The 16499-nt window shown below is 37.9% G+C and overlaps 1 pseudogene; it reads right to left on the reverse strand.

Moving 5' to 3' along the window:
- LOC138776785 (androgen receptor-like) overlaps positions 1–16499 on the reverse strand; it is a 112424-nt pseudogene that overhangs the window by 59111 nt on the left and 36814 nt on the right.

The following is a 16499-nucleotide window of genomic DNA, read 5'->3' on the forward strand; positions in this document are numbered from 1 at the left end:
ACAACTGCCAAACAACCAGTGGGAGGGGAAGCTGGTGCCCATGAATATCAAGGACTACTGAGCACTACTAAGTCCTCATTATTCAGGGGGATATCTCTGGATCAGCTACACAGCACAATGTAAGTGATATATCATTCTGTTTAACTTTTCTTTCACTAGTGTATACTAATCTAAACTACAAAACTATGCTACTAAAATTGTTGGGTTTTCAAAATCCCTGCACAGTAGGGTTTTAGTACATCTAGTATTACGTGTCTAATTGTCCTTAGTGTAGTTGGCTGTTGTTTTATTTTTTGCGCGTGAGCACACATTTGCACCTACCACATCACTAATGTGAAAACCTACCTCTTTAAAGTTGGTAAGCTAAATATAAAGTACATGCACAAAAACTGAAGACAAACTATTTTAGGCTATGTTCCCACTTCGGAAACATATGGGGGGAGCACTGTCATTTTGTTAGTGTAAATAATTTATACTGTAGTTTTTAAAGTAAGAATACAGTCACAAACACATACTGCATTGACAACCCAGAGCCATCAATGCAGCACAAAGCTTAACAAAAGAATAGCAACTAAAAATAGAAATCTGGAATAACAAAGAACATATTCACTTTTTTTTTTTAGGTTTTTAGGCATGTCCCTTTCATGTCCCTATGAAAACTGTTGGCTTTCTGTTTGGTAAATCTGGGCCAATGTGGTACATGGTTCCGAGGTCATATCCTACCATTGCTATTTTACCACAGTTTTCTTTGGTCTATATTGACTTTTACTGGTTCATCTCTAGTACCACAATAACACAGCCTTCAATACACTTTCCTAGAGCTGTTTCTAAAAAAAAAAAGATGCAGCCACAGTACAAGTCATTTATTTGCAGTGCTTTTTTTGCTTGTGGTTTGGACTTGAACAAAAAGAGGAAGTTGACCTTAATCCTAATTATTGTATAAAATCACAACACAGCGCTTTCACTATAACTATGCACTATATTTTCTGCTTTTTAAGTAAAAATGGCATGTAAATATTTTCTCGGTCTCACAGCTCAGACCCACTGTAATCAGGAGATATAGTCAGGGAGAGAGTGAGGCAGCCATGTGATCCACTCTCAGGCTAGGTTTAGAATATGTTACACCGGCCGCCATCGTTAGTAGCAACGGAATTTATAAAATAATGGACTTTATTTGCACAATGATGATCGCTGTTATGGAAGACAGCTGTCAATGTAACACAGTGTAAACCTAGCCCCTGGCTGTATCTGCATTATGGCTAATTCTGAGAATGTAAGTCCATGAGGCTATATCGTCCGAATGAGCGAGCGGCCAGGGAGTGGATAATGCTGATGTTGTGTTCTCTTTCCAACTATATCTTCTGATCACATCCATTGGCTGCATGTCTCCTGATATGCAAGGAGATGTGTGGCTGATGGCATATTTTTTACAAATTTAGGCTTTGTTCACACATGGTATTTTACCAGTAGTGGAACTGACAGGGCAAAATTATATTAGAAAGATTAGCACAGTTCGGCTATGTTCACACAACGTTTTTTTCAGCTCCGTTTAAAATGACAACCGTTATTTTGGGTCTAAAATAATGAACGTTTTTCAAAGCCTGGCATCCCCTTAGTGCAATGACGGGTGTTTGCACATTATCTTAGTTTGGGGTTACTAATTGCCCTTTGGTTGTGGCTTAATTGAAAACTCCATTGAATTTAATAGTAAAAACGGAGAAAGAATGGTGACAATAGATGTGAGTGAACAACTAATACAAAACGTCCGCTTTTTGCAAAAAAAAGTCTGAAAATATTGTTCATGTTCATTATTTTAACGTCTGCGGCAAAAACGTCAGTTTTTCAATGCATTGTGTGCATAGGATGTCCGTCTTCCCATTGACTTCAATGCAATTGCATTGAAGTCAGTTAAATTGCTGCAAAAACTGACGTTTTTTTAAATAGTGAAATCGGATGTTTTTTCTCCATTTTTGACGTTGTGTGAACATAGCCTTTCTGTGTTTTCAACCCACTCCTGGTTTTTGCTGCAAAAATACTGACCAAAATACTGACAAAAATACTATGTGTGAACAAAGTCTTAAAGTAAACAATCAACCAAAAAGTGAGCCAATGCTCATCAGCTGATCCCTGACTGTACTGCACAGAGCAACATCTGCCAGATATAATGGCTCTGTGTAATTGGGCCTTTACCAAAATATGCCAAACAGCCATAAAAACACAGGGTAATACTATGTTCACACAACGTTTTTTTGGACAGCTGACATTTTAAGGCAAAAATACATCAATATTAAAAAAAAAACAAAAAAAACAAAATGGCTGTACTTATGGCGATATTGTAGCCACAAAATAATGGACACCAAAAAAATACAGCCAAAAAACTATGTTGTGTTAACATAGCCTAAAACTGTTTGTTCTCAGTGGCACAAACAGCTATGTGAACTGGCACTCTTAAAGTGACACTGTCACCCCTTTTTGCATTATAACTTCTCTACAAATAAAAAGGGTAAATTTTACAGTTTTCATACGCCATGGTGCTTGTTCCAGTAAAAAGTGATCTTTTATCATCTGTGGATTGTGCTACCTGGGCGGGGCTTCACGGCCCCAGTGCTACTTAGCTCAGCCCACATCACCACTGTAGGCCCCACCTCTCAGTGACGTCATCTGCGCAAAGGTCCCGCCCACCTCGGCAGCAATTGGTATGGGCAGACCTAGAGGGGGTACACCTTTAGGCCAGCCCATTCCTATGGCTGTTGAGGGGACGGGGCCTAGACGGCTTTGATGTCACAGAGGGGCAGGGTCTAAGGTGCTGTTGTGGGCGGGGCTAAGTGGCGCTTTAGTTGAGAAGCACCATAACATATGGCATAAAATAAGGTATGAAAACTGCCAAATTTACCCTTTACACCTGTGTAGAGGAGTCATAATGCAAAAAGGGGTTGGATTTGTTGATCTATAATGAGGATATTTACAATGACACTCTACTGAGGTGCAATTCAGTACTTGGTTTAACTTTCCTTCCGTTAAAACAGCTACATAAAACACATTGCATGCAAATTTTACCTCAAGTCAACTATCTTTTATCGTATCAGATGGAAAACTAGTATTTCCCTTACTGAATTATAGGCCAACATTTCTGAAAAATTATGTTGAAATATTTTTTATAAAAGTTGCTTTAATACAGCTGCATTCAATTGTCTTGGCACATTTGTTTCAATCCAAGAATGTAGAAAGCATAAGTATAAAAATAAAAAATAGTGCTATGCATATATATATATATATATATATATATATATATATATATATATATATACACTACCGTTCAAAAGTTTGGGGTCACCCAAACAATTTTGTGTTTTCCATGAAAAGTCACACTTCTTCACCACCATATATTGTGAAATGAATAGAAAATAGAGTCAAAACATTGAAAAGGTTAGAAATAATGATTTGTATTTGAAATAACATTGTTTTTACATCAAACTTTGCTGTCGTCAAAGAATCCACCTTTTGCAGCAATTCCAGCATTGCACACCTTTGGCATTCTAGCTATTAATCTGTTGGGGTAAGCTGGAGAAATTGCACCCCACGCTTCTAGAAGCAGCTCCCACAAGTTGGATTGGTTGGATGGGCACTTCTAGCGTACCATACGGTCAAGCTGCTCCCACAACAGCTCAATGGGGTTCAGATCTGGTGACTGCGCTGGCTACTCCATTACCGATAGAATACCAGCTGCCTGCTTCTGCTGTAAATAGTTCTTGCACAATTTGGAGGTGTGTTTAGGGTCATTGTCCTGTTGTAGGATGAAATTGGCTCCAATCAAGCGCTGTCCACTGGGTATGGCATGGCGATGTAAAATTGAGTGATAGCCTTCCTTATTCAGAATCCCTTTTACCCTGTACAAATCTCCCACCTTACCAGCACCAAAGCAATCCCAGACCATCACATCACCTCCCCCATGCTTAACAGATGGCGTCAGGCATTCTTCCAGCATCTTTTCATTTGTTCTGCGTCTCACAAACGTTCTTCTTTGTGATCCAAACACCTCAAACTTGGATTCATCTGTCCACAACACTTTTTTTCCAGTCTTCCTCTGTCCAATGTCTGTGTTCTTTTGCCCATCTTAATCTTTTTCTTTTATTGGCCAGTCTCAGATATGGCTTTTTCTTTGCCACTCTGCCCTGAAGCCCAAAATCCTGCAGCCGCCTCTTCACTGTAGATGTTAACGCTGGTGTTTTGCGGGTACTATTTAATGAAGATGCCAGTTGGGGACCTGTGAGGCGTCTGTTTCTCAAACTAGAGACTCTAATGTGCTTTTCTTCTTGCTTAGTTGTGCAACGCAGCCTCCCACTTCTTTTTCTACTCTGGTTAGAGCCTGTTTGTGCTGTCCTCTGAAGGGAGTAGTACACACCGTTGTAGGAAATCTTCAATTTCTTAGCAATTTCTGGCATGGAATAGCCTTAATTTCTAAGAACAGGAATAGACTGTCGAGTTCTAGATGAAAGTTCTCTTTTTCTGGCCATTTTGAGTTTAATTGACCCCACAAATGTGATGCTCCAGAAACACAATCGGCTCAAAGGAAGGTCAGTTTTGTAGCTTCTGTAACAAGCTAGACTGTTTTCAGATGTGTGAACATGATTGCACAAGGGTTTTCTAATCATCAATTAGCCTACTGAGCCAATGAGCAAACACATTGTACCATTAGAACACACGAGTGATAGTTGCTGGAAATGGGCCTCTATACACCTATGTAGATATTGTATCAAAAACCAGACATTTGCAGCTAGAATAGCCATTTACCACATTAGCAATGTATAGAGTGTATTTGTTTAAAGTTAGGACTAGTTTAACCCCTTCCCCCAATATGACGTCCAGGGACGTCATGAAAAGCAGTGGCAGAATGCATCATGACGTCCCTGGACGTCATGCCTTCTCTGCCTGCCCCCTCTGTCCCTATCTGAGATCGGAAGCAGGAGGAGGCTGTGTCACACAGCCTCCTCCTGCTGCCACTGCCCGGAGGGGTGCCGTGCTCCCCCCATGACAGTTAACCCCATAGGCGCCGCGGTCGTTGTGACCGCAGCGTCTATGGGGAGATCTGCTGTCTCCCTCGCCGATCAGGCGGCAGGAGGAGGCTGCGGGACATTGCCTCCTCCTGCCGCCACTACTGATGTCCTCCCCAGGCCCCCCATGCAGCTCCCTCAGCTTCCCCCGTCCTCCCCGTGCCTCCAGCCTGCCGCCCGGAGCTTGCAGCGCCACCCCCTCCCGGCCGGCCGGAGCTTGCAGCCACCACCCCCTGCCTGGAGCCTCCAGTCCCCCCGCCGCCCGGAGCTTCCAGTCCTCCCCCCGCCCGGAGTTTTCAGTCCTCCCCCCACCGGGAGTCTCCAGTACCCCCTGCCGGGAGCTGCCAGCTAGCCGACCCCCGGAGCCGCGCCCCCCCCCCGGGTTACCATAGTAACCCAGACGCTACCCGGTGCGTCTGGGTTACTATGGCTAGTGACAATCAGGACCCTGCACAGTGCAGGGACCTGATCGTTAGAATGAGCTGTCAGTGTGTAACACTGACAGCCCATTCACTATATAATGCAGTACAGCACCGATCAGGTGCTGTACTGCATTATATATATACCTGTAAAAGTGAAAGTAAAAAAAAAAAACACACACACAAATAAATACATAATTAAGTAATTAATTAAATAAATACATAGATATATACATAAATAAATAAATTAATTAAATAAATATATAATATATATAATATATAAATAAATAAATATAAATATATATACACATTCCCCATCCCCTTTATAAATGATCCCCTATGAATAAGATACACATATTTGGTATTGTCGCATCCGTAATGACCCTGTCTATTAACCGGTTATATTAATTATCCCGTCCGATTAACGCCATAAAAAAATGTAAAAAAAACTAACCAAAATGACAATTTTTTATTAATCCCGCCCCCTAAAAAATATAGAAAAAAAGCTATCAATACGATACATGTACCCAAAAGGTACCACTAAAAATGTCAGATTATGCCACAAAAAAAAAAATCTCTCACATAACTCCATTGGCCAAAAAATGTAAATATTACTGCCCTTACAATACGCAAGACACAAACAGTTTTTAAAGTATAATTCCATAAACTATAACAAAAGTTATATAAAATGGATATCACTGTAACTGTACCGACCTGATGAATAACGATAATATGTCATATGTAACGTATAGTAAATGGCGTACAAAAAAATGGTGAAAAACAGCTGCTAAATTGTGTTTTTTATTTGTACCACCTCATAAAAAATTTCATAAAAAATGATCAGGGTGTCAAATGTCCCTCAGAATGGTACCGAAGGAAACGTCAACTTGTCTTACACAAATATTTTGGCACCGCAAGGCCTCTGTGACATGGTATAATGGCTAAAAAAAACGTGAAATAAAAAAAGGCCCCAAAATTCACCAGGTCTCTGTCATGTCTGAGGCCTGTGGTTGAGTCAGGTGACGCACTGCGGCCACATATGGGGGATTTCTAGAAACATTGGAATAAGAGGAATAAATAGAGAGTGGTATTTCTCAGTTAGTATTTGCTGTGTAAGAGGAAAAAATGAATTAAAATGGAATATCTGCCAAAAAAATTTACATTTTAAATTTTGCCTCCAACTTGCTTAAATTTCTGTGAAACACCTAAAGGGTTAATAAACTTATGAAATGTTACTTTGCATACTTTGAGGGGTGTAGTTTTTACAGTGGAGGGATTTATGGGGGTAACTAACATACGGGCCCCACAAATCCACCTCAGAACTGAACTGGTCCCCCAAAAAATCAGAATTTGAAATTTTCCTGAAAATTTGAAAAATCGCTGCAAAATTTCGGAGCCCTCTAACATCCTAAAAAGTAAAAGGACGTTCACCAAATGACGTCACCATAAAGCAGACATGTTGTAGATGTTACAGTAATAATTAGTTCATGTGACATGACTATCTTTCTTAGGAAAAGAGAATTTTGAATAGAAAGAAATGTACATTTTTTCTAATTTTTGTGCAAATGTTGTGTTTTTTACAAAAAAATACTGAGTGTATCAACCAAAGTATACTACAAACATAAAGAGGAATATGTCACGAAAAAACAATCTCAGAATAACCGCGATAGTTAAAAGCATCGCAGAGTTATCACTACATAAAGAGAGACAGGTCAGATTTAAAAAATAGTCCTTGGTCATTAAGGCCAAAACAGGCTGCGGAGGCAAGGGGTTAAAGTTATCTTCATTGAAAAGTACAGTGCTTTTCCTTCAAAAATAAGGACATTTCAATGTGACCCCAAACTTTTGAACTGTAGTGTGTATATATATATACAGTATATATATATATATATATATATATATATATATATATAGGCTTGGTTCACACTGCATTTTTGCAGTCTTTGTTTTTGCGTTTTTATCAGGAAAAGCAGATTTAAACGGATGCACACAATTGCATCAGTTTTTGCATCAATTTCTGTCCATAAAAAATTATATCAAACGGACTTCAAAAACGAAGTGATTACCTTCTATAACATTTACTGCCTTTGTTAACCCTTTGGGACTAAAGAACTGAAAAATAATACTGAGCCAATAATCACACAACATATGTATTTAAGCCACCCTTTACCTTCTGCTCCTTGCTATTGAATGGTGGAGAGAATAATCCTGTAACATTTGTATTCTTAACAGACAGCTGCCAGAATACAGAACCTGTAGTAATATCTGGTGACATAAGAGGAATCTCGTATTATTTATTCATCGACCAAAAAAGTGTATTAAAGAGGTTTTCTGGGCTTAGTAAATAATTCCAGGGGCAGGGATCTGGAGGGAAAATAAAAATAATTTTTTCCCCGTCCCAATCCCAGACTCCTTTAAAGGAAAAAAACAACAAAAAAACAACAACAAGGAAACAGTTCGGAAGCAGACAGTAGTCTGGATGTGTTTTTTTTTTTTTTTTTGGGGGGGGGGGGGGGGGGGTTAAAAGTATAGAAGATCATGCGTTTGAGTTCCACACAAATAGAATGTATGCTTGAGAATACTTGGTCCTAATTATTTTTGGTTCTTTGAATAGTAGAGTTGACTTACAGTATACCATTGTCTTGTGGTGGCATCATTTGCCTTTACAGTATTAGTTTCTCCATTGCATGTCAGTTATTTTCCCGGAATTATGTAGTGTAGAATCCATTGTTCCCTTTAGCCACACAATATTTTTAGTGTGACTGGCCGCCACATCAGTCAGAAGCATAAATGAACCAACCACATGATCGAAAGCTGGCAATGTGTTCTTCTCTTCAAATGTTTTTTCCCTTCTTGGCCGCTCCTAATGATTTCTTCATCAGACACTGACACAATTTTTTATGAACAAAATCAGATAAGGATTTTTTTTTCCAATGGCTCCTAGACCAATGCGTTGTGGCAACCAAACATTCTTGCAGGTACTTGGAAGTCACGTAGAGGTTGTCTGCTTTGCATATAACTCTTCTAAGAAATGTTTCTGGATTTTCAAGGTCTTGTTTTGACTTCAACAATTCCCTTTCCAATTCGTTGTGTCATTTCAGACAGTAGCAAGACTCTTTTAGATAATCTTTTGAAGGGTTGTATTCAGTTTTCAGATCCTTAGTGAGCTGCATAGAGAAGCCGAATATCTTGAGTGGGCTGAAGGGTCATAGAATGTAAGAGGCAGTGCATCTCTCGCAATCAGCACATCATTGCGAAACCTGTGATACACAGTAGGCTGTAGGGACCTATTACAAGGAGCCAGGGGCGTAGCCAGGATTCATGAGGCCCCATAGCAAAAAAAATTATACAGGCCCCCCCCCCAGCACAACAAAAAGCACATTATATAGAATAAAGTCTCATGTGGCAGAGCAGAGAGCCAATCGCTGCTTGCTCTGTCAGTCCACAGCATTAAACTATAAGGGCCTATTAGGAGCTGTTATGGGTAACCCCTTATGTACTGAAGTGTGTGACATAAGCCTCACCAACATCCTGCAGCACAAAGAAGGGTTAAAAGCAGAACAGAAGGAGATGGCTTGTGCATTCATAACCCCTGACCTCTGCAGGGCTCAGGAGAACAAAGGTCAGGGGTTTTCAGACAGTGAAGCAGAGATCGCCTTGTCTTCTGCTTATTAACCTTTTTTTTATGTTGCAGCATGTAAATGATCTTTGGGTCACTTACACACAGCAGTACATGAGGGGTTAAGCAGAAGGACAGAGGTTGGCCATTATCTTCCCTGTGCATCCCTGGGCCCCCCTTCTGCAGGGGCCCCATAGCAGCTGCCTACCCTGCCTCTATGGTAGCTACGCCTATGCAAGGAGCGATAATATTGCTGTGTGTAATAGAGACAGCGATTAGCACTGCAAGGATGATTGACAAGGAAAGAGGGCCTCTCTGCCTTTCAATCTGTAGGTAATGAATGGCAAGCAGCATTGGAATATAGACATGGAGCATAATCCTTATCGACTGATTTTCTTCTACGTGCTGGTGCGTTTCAGAAAAAACTTTGCTTTAAATGGGATAAATTATCGCTACTTCTTGCCCCACTGCCCACGAATTACTCTCTCTACCTTCACATGCATGGGAAGAGATGTTACTCTAGGATGGCTGGATGGATTCCTTTCAAATGACTACTCCCAAGTGTTTCAAGGTACATCATAGCCAACGTGGATCATGCTCCCTGTCTGTTTTAGGCTATGTTCACACAAGGTCAAAAATGGAGAAAAAACATCCGATTTTGCTATTTAAAAAAGTCAGTTTTTGCAGTGCAATTTAACTGACTTCAATGCAATTGCATTGAAGTTAATGGGAAGACGGACGTCCTATGCACACAATGCATTGAAAAACAGATGTTTTTGCCGCAGACGTCAAAACAATAAACATGAACATTATTTTGGGGCGTTTTTTGCAAATTGCGGACGTTTTGTATTAGTTGTTCACATACAGTTCTTCTATTGTCACCGTTCTTTCTCCGTTTTTACTATTAAATTCAATGGATTTTTCAATTAAGCCACAAGGGGATGCCAGGCTTCGAAAAACGTCCGTTATTTTAGACTCAAAATAACGGACGTCATTTTAAGCAGAGCTGAAAAAAACGTGTGAACATAGCCGATCAAACTGAAGCTAAGCTACCAAACTCTTTAACATATTGGCTAGTAAATAATAGCCCTGAATGATGACCTGATTGCTGTATAGTGTCTCATCTGGCACAAAAATGCTTCTAGTCGGAGAAAGGTAAACCAGAATAATGGTCACAGACCTAAGCCCCTGTGAAGAGGCAGCATTAAGTTTAATGCCACTGGCTCAGATAACAAAGGGCTTTAATTTTAATTCAGCTGGATCTTCTGTGACAAAATTAATTGGAAGGTGATAATCAGGAGGACAGGCCGGATTAAGCACAAGGCAGAGGCCAATTGTTCAAATGTTTTCACTTGATCACTCTTGTAATTTTACTTGGCTTTTGAAAGTATTACTATGTGCTAATGTTGTATAGTATTCTTCATGTGCAAGTAAGTAAAACCAAGTCCTGCAGCAGACCGTGTAACTTCTAGATCCAGCTCACTGTTAATGATAAGTAACTAATTTTAAAGTATTTAAAGAAGGTAACATGTATTTATTCATCCACATAATCACTTCACACCAATGAAGACATCTCGTTTAGTTCATCAGTAGAGACTACAGTTAAAGAAGCAGTTCACAATTTTTTTTTAATTTGCCCTCCGCTAGGCGCTGGTGCGTCTACTCACCACAGGTGATCAGTGTCCCGCGGTGCAGCATGGATTCTGTCCTGTGGTGCCATTGAAATCCGGCACGCACTCAAGTTATCCGCTGCTGTGACCCCTCTTCTGTCTCCTGTGAATCAGTGACGGAAGTCACACACTCCCATAGAGAATGCATTGTAAAGCTTGACTTCCAGCGTTCAATCAAAAGAGACAGAAGAGGGGTCAGAGCAGTGGATGACGTGAGCGCATACCGGATTAGAACGGCTCACTGTGACCACAATAAAGCCGTTCCCGTCACGTGGCACTGTTCAAATCTGGGACACTGATCACCTGAGGTGAGTGTACGCGGCTAGCGCGCCAATGGGGTTGGGCAGGGGTGGGGCGGGGCTGGCGGGGACAATAAAAAAATTTAAGCAAATATTTTATTGTGTTAGAACTGTACTAGAACAATTGAAAATTTCATAATGTAGAAAAAAATGGAAGGAATCTCAAGAAAGGCTTGAGAAAATGTAAACTGAGTTGCATAATTCCCATGTTTGCACCATTTGTGCTATGGTAATTATTGGCTAAAATAAATTAGTTCCATATTGGAAAAGTACTACAGCAATGTTCAAAAACACGAAGCAACTGGAGAGAATTAAGTCAAAGCGTAAGCTAAGAGGCTCAGGTAGGGACACAATTTATTCACCATACAAATTAATGACAGAATCAAGAGATCTTAGAAATCTCGGAGCAAACAGTCCAAGAATTAATTAGAAAGAGGGAAAAAAACAGATGGTAAAAAAAAAAAGGAAAAATTAAATTGCATGTTTTTGGGTTACTAAAATAAAAGCATAACAGCAATTTAGCAAAACTGGGCAACTATTAAATAGAAGGGAGTGCTTTGATGTGCGCACACAACTTGATACTAGATGCACATGGATTTGACTTCACTTTTAAGTTCCTGGGTGTGGAGCAGTTAAAGTAAAATGGCTGATTGCCACATTTTTTTTTACCTTTCTAAACACTCAAGTGTTGGAGTATTGCCCAAACTTTAAACACTTTGATCAGACTCCCGCCTTATTTAAAATTAAAATAAATGTTTCCAATAAAAAGAAAAAGAAATAACTACTCTTACTCTTACAGATGCCATTTCCAACATCCCCCCCGTCCCTCCCAAAAAAAAGTTTATAGTTAAAAATATACAAGAATGATTTGTTATATCTAAAACCTTCACTACCACTCTAATGAAATTATGAATTAAATAAACTTGCCTATTGTAAGTGGACTAGTATTAAATGAACTCTAATGTTTTGTATGCAATTGCAAGACTTGATGTCGTCTAGTTTTACTCTCTCGCTATACAGCGCACACATTCCTCACATTTCAGAAGTATGGTCTGCACTAAGGAAAACAAATGGAAACCATTAATGTCTTAATAACATTAGTTCTGCACTTAGTTATTATTAAGCGGTAGAGACAGTGGAGATGAGTTATGTTACATGTGCACCTTTTCTTATTGGGTTCATCTACATTGTTTGAGTTCTTTACAGAGAAGACTCTATAGATACTGTACATACTCGATGTTAAACACAAACTGGATCAATGTAGGTTGTGACGTAAATCAGGAACGATATTCGAAAAACCACAAATATATTTACTTCCATTTTGGCAAAATTGTAATTAGGAAAGGATGAGCTTATTTGCCTGTGCAAATGTCAAATAATAAATTGGAATCCAAAGATATTTCGAGTGAAATTTAGTCAGAAGGAAACAATTACCATAAACAACTCCTTATTGGAAATAATTGATGGCGGTCATATGTTACATAGTTGCCCTTAATGTAATTTGCTCATATAGCGAGGGATATATTATTTTAATAAGCCAAGCCCTGCTTTTAAGGAAATAGACTATAATAGTTATAGACGTTATAATGCCCTTCTCTTCAATGGAGAGAAGTCAGAATTGTTGTCTCATTTTCTCTCGTCTGACCCTGAGGCTACACATATTGTATATTAAATAGTTATTTAGGCATTCAAAAGCATTCAAAGTATACTTGTTGATCTGATTATTGTTTTGTGCTTACAGAATATTCTATTGCAATAATAAATAAAAATGAAACCACTTATCCAAACTTAAAAGTAGTGCAAATAAAATGTAAAAGATAAACAAAATGCTGATATGTTAACTAACAATAACTATTACCTTTTATACGCAAGAATTCTGAAAATACAACAAAGTAAAAAAAAAAAAATACAAAATAACTCACAATTATACATGTCAATTAAACATATTCAGCACTACCTTTAATAGGCCTTAAGACGCCGTAACAACGCTAGCAACAGATGGGCGTTTATTTTTCTACACGTAAAAAGGTTTATATCTGATCTCAAATGATACTGAATATAGCCATCTATAGAGAGCGGTATGCTGAATTTGGCACATCTGGTTATACTATTATTTGAAGAAAAAAAAAACTACTTCAAATAGCAGAATCTAGTTGAGTGTATCTCCGCTTTCGGAATTTATTCAAGCTACACATTAAAGAGAACGTAAACCATGACAAAAGTTTATCCAATAAAAACCAGTGAAACTGACAAAGTACAACGTGAAACATAAATTGTAAGACGTTTCAGGAGCACTTGCACGTATCGAGAAAAGGTTTTGTAATTTGTTCTTAAACGCGGATTCTCTTGAGGGCGTTAAAACAGTTCAACTGCAACTATAACAGTCGTCTGGAGTCATAACCTATTTGCATATAGTTTATGGGCTCTATTCTATAGATCTCTTGACGCTCCTACTATTTCTATATGGAATAACTGAAATAACTGTTATTATATGTTTTTATGCGACTATAAACAATTTTATTAGTATCATTTGTCTTGATTAATCTGACAGATTCCTTTATGGGGACGTCGTGTGCATTAGATCTCTCCAGGTACCCTTTCTAAATTCTCCAGTTAAGAAGCCAAGTGTGGGGGCTTACTATGTATTAGTATCAAAACAAATTAACCTAGAATATTTCTACACCCCTAAAACAATCGTATTCTGAATGCCAAGAACAAATTGATCAGGAAAAAGATATTCAAGTGATTGTGCTGCTGTAAGTCAAGCATTGACTATACACAGTGTACATCCGTGAAAAAAAATTATTACAGTGAAAAAAAAAGTAGCATAAAGTAAAATTTACAGAATTTATAATGCTTATTCCAAATGAAAAAGATGGATTCTACTTGCTGTTCCCAGCGGTATTTTAATCAGCTAAATTGCATACTGTGTTTCAGAGATTCGACCACATTATACAAATAATTTTACTCTAATGTATTATTTCTGTAATATTAATGAATATCTCCTGTAAAATAATTCTGATCCATGATAGAGGAAGTCTCTACAATTTATCAAAAAAGTTAGAAAAGCCCATTCCACATCTATCGTGTCTTTCCAATGAAATATAAACACACTGCAATAAAAAAAAAAAAAAAAACTAAAAATGACACAAAACAAATACACAAGGCCTATGCCGTAAATCTCAAATAAGTTAAAAAATAAAACCATGTATGCAGAAATTTCAGAGAAAACAGACCTATATATTATAACATATGGACATTAAGAAGATTATTTTTTTGCTTTTGGCATTTACATTTAACATACAGGGCAAAAACTTCAACTTTTTTTTTAGGATTATATTGCTTTTTAGCATCAGATTTTTTTTTTTACTCTAAAAATTTAGGTAATATTTAACAATTTATAGAATAAACTACTAAATATTTTGTGCTCCAAAACGCCCAAACTAGAAAATGAAGCAAAAAAACGGTAAAGGGAAAGACTATTCGGGACCATTGAAGGCACTGATTAACGTTTGTATGTTTGATGCTATTCACTGGTTAACTCAAGTTTACAGCTTCATGTGTTGCCTGAAAGGTTACTACAGCAGCAGTCTTTAATGTCAGAATTGATCCCAGTTGAACTCTAGAGGTTATTAAAATTAGAATGCCGCTCTCATTCTGCAAACATGCATACTATTGGCTTTTTACGGCATAAAAATGCCCTGTGCCGCTAATGTGTAGTAAAAGAAAACAAAATGCATGCTAGGGACTTCACTTTTATTTAAAGGAACAGACATCGGCTATGTTCCCACAACGTCTTTTCAGTCGAAAAGATAGGCGTTTTTTAATAATGATGGCTATTGTTAATGATGATCATCATTATTAACAGACAAGTCCAGCACCTTGAATGGAGTAAAAACTTCTCGACTTTCTTTATTTTACACGGGGTAATACAGAGGAACAGACAGAAGCACTAGTTAACATTACCCCATGTGAAAGTTGTGCATTTTTTTACTACATTCAAGGTGATGGATTTTCTGTGCACCATTTGGAGAGCAAGAGCCGGTAGGCTGGCCAGCAAGGGTTTGACAGACGTAATTTTCAGAAAACTGCGTGTTTTATCACCTAAAAAAAAGACGTTGTGGGAACATCTACTGGTTTACTGTATATAAGGTTTTGCTTCAAAATTGCCCATGGAAATTCAGGGCCGAAGAATTTCAATTACGTATTACTCTTTCCAATGATCAAATGACCAATGTGTGTTAGAGCTGTTTTTAATTTAATTGTTTTTTTTTTCTTTACGAGACAAGATATTTATTGGCCTTTTTTCTTCATGTTACCAAAATGTATCTACTATTTGCTCCCCTTCCTTGGTTATAATGCCTTATGATCTAACATTTTTGTTATAAGGTATAATAATGTGGTTAGTATATAAAATCATACTGTATTATTGCTTTTATACTCCACTATAGTTAGTGCTAATGGTATCAAAGATGGTAGTATATATAATGTACTTAGTATAAAGATATATATGTGGTCAGCATACACTAACGTAAATTAGTACAGTATGTGTAAAATATGTATGATATAACAATGCATACTCATTGCATATGTTTCCACACAGTATTTTTGCTCAGTATTTTGGTCAGTATTTTGCAACTAAAACCAGGAGTGGATTAAAAACATGGAAAGGCTATGTTCACACACTGTTGAAAGTGAGTGGATGGCTGCCATTTAATGGCAAATAATTGCCTTTTTTTAAAAAAAACAATGGCCGTTATTTACCATTAAATGACGGCCACCCACTTAATTTAAACAGTGTGTGAACATAGCCTTTCTGTGTTTTCAATCCACTGCTAATTTTGGTTGAAAAATACTGACCAAAATACTGTGTGGAAACATATGCATTGTTATATCATACATATTTTACACATACTAATTACATTAGTGTATGCTGACCACATATAATATCATTATACTAAGTACATTATATATACTACCATCTTTGATACCATTAACACTAAAGCCTAAGGCTTTATTCACACAGTTTATTTTTTAGTAAAAATAATGGCTGTTATTTTCAGTCTTCAACAATTTTTAATTGAAGACTATGGAAACAATGACTGTTAGTTCACACAATGCATAAAAACACTGTTGTGTTCACAGCGGCCATCAAATTAATGTTCAGGACCTTTATTGGAGCCATTATTTACCCAAAAATAGACATTATTTTAAGTTGTTTACACTGACTTTTTTTGGGCCATCCTTCCACTGTCTTTTCAACAAAATTCAATGGATTCAAAGTAGCCATCATTCAACCTAAACTTATGTAATGTACCAAGGCCGACATTAAAATGATGGCCACCAGAGTATGTAAAACAATGGCTGTTACTTGGTACGCTACTTTGACAGGGTCCTTGAAAATCGTTGTGTGAACATAGCCTAAGGCTATGTTCTCACAA

This window comes from Dendropsophus ebraccatus, unplaced genomic scaffold, assembly GCF_027789765.1.
Source record: "Dendropsophus ebraccatus isolate aDenEbr1 unplaced genomic scaffold, aDenEbr1.pat pat_scaffold_476_ctg1, whole genome shotgun sequence".
NCBI lineage: Eukaryota > Metazoa > Chordata > Amphibia > Anura > Hylidae > Dendropsophus > Dendropsophus ebraccatus.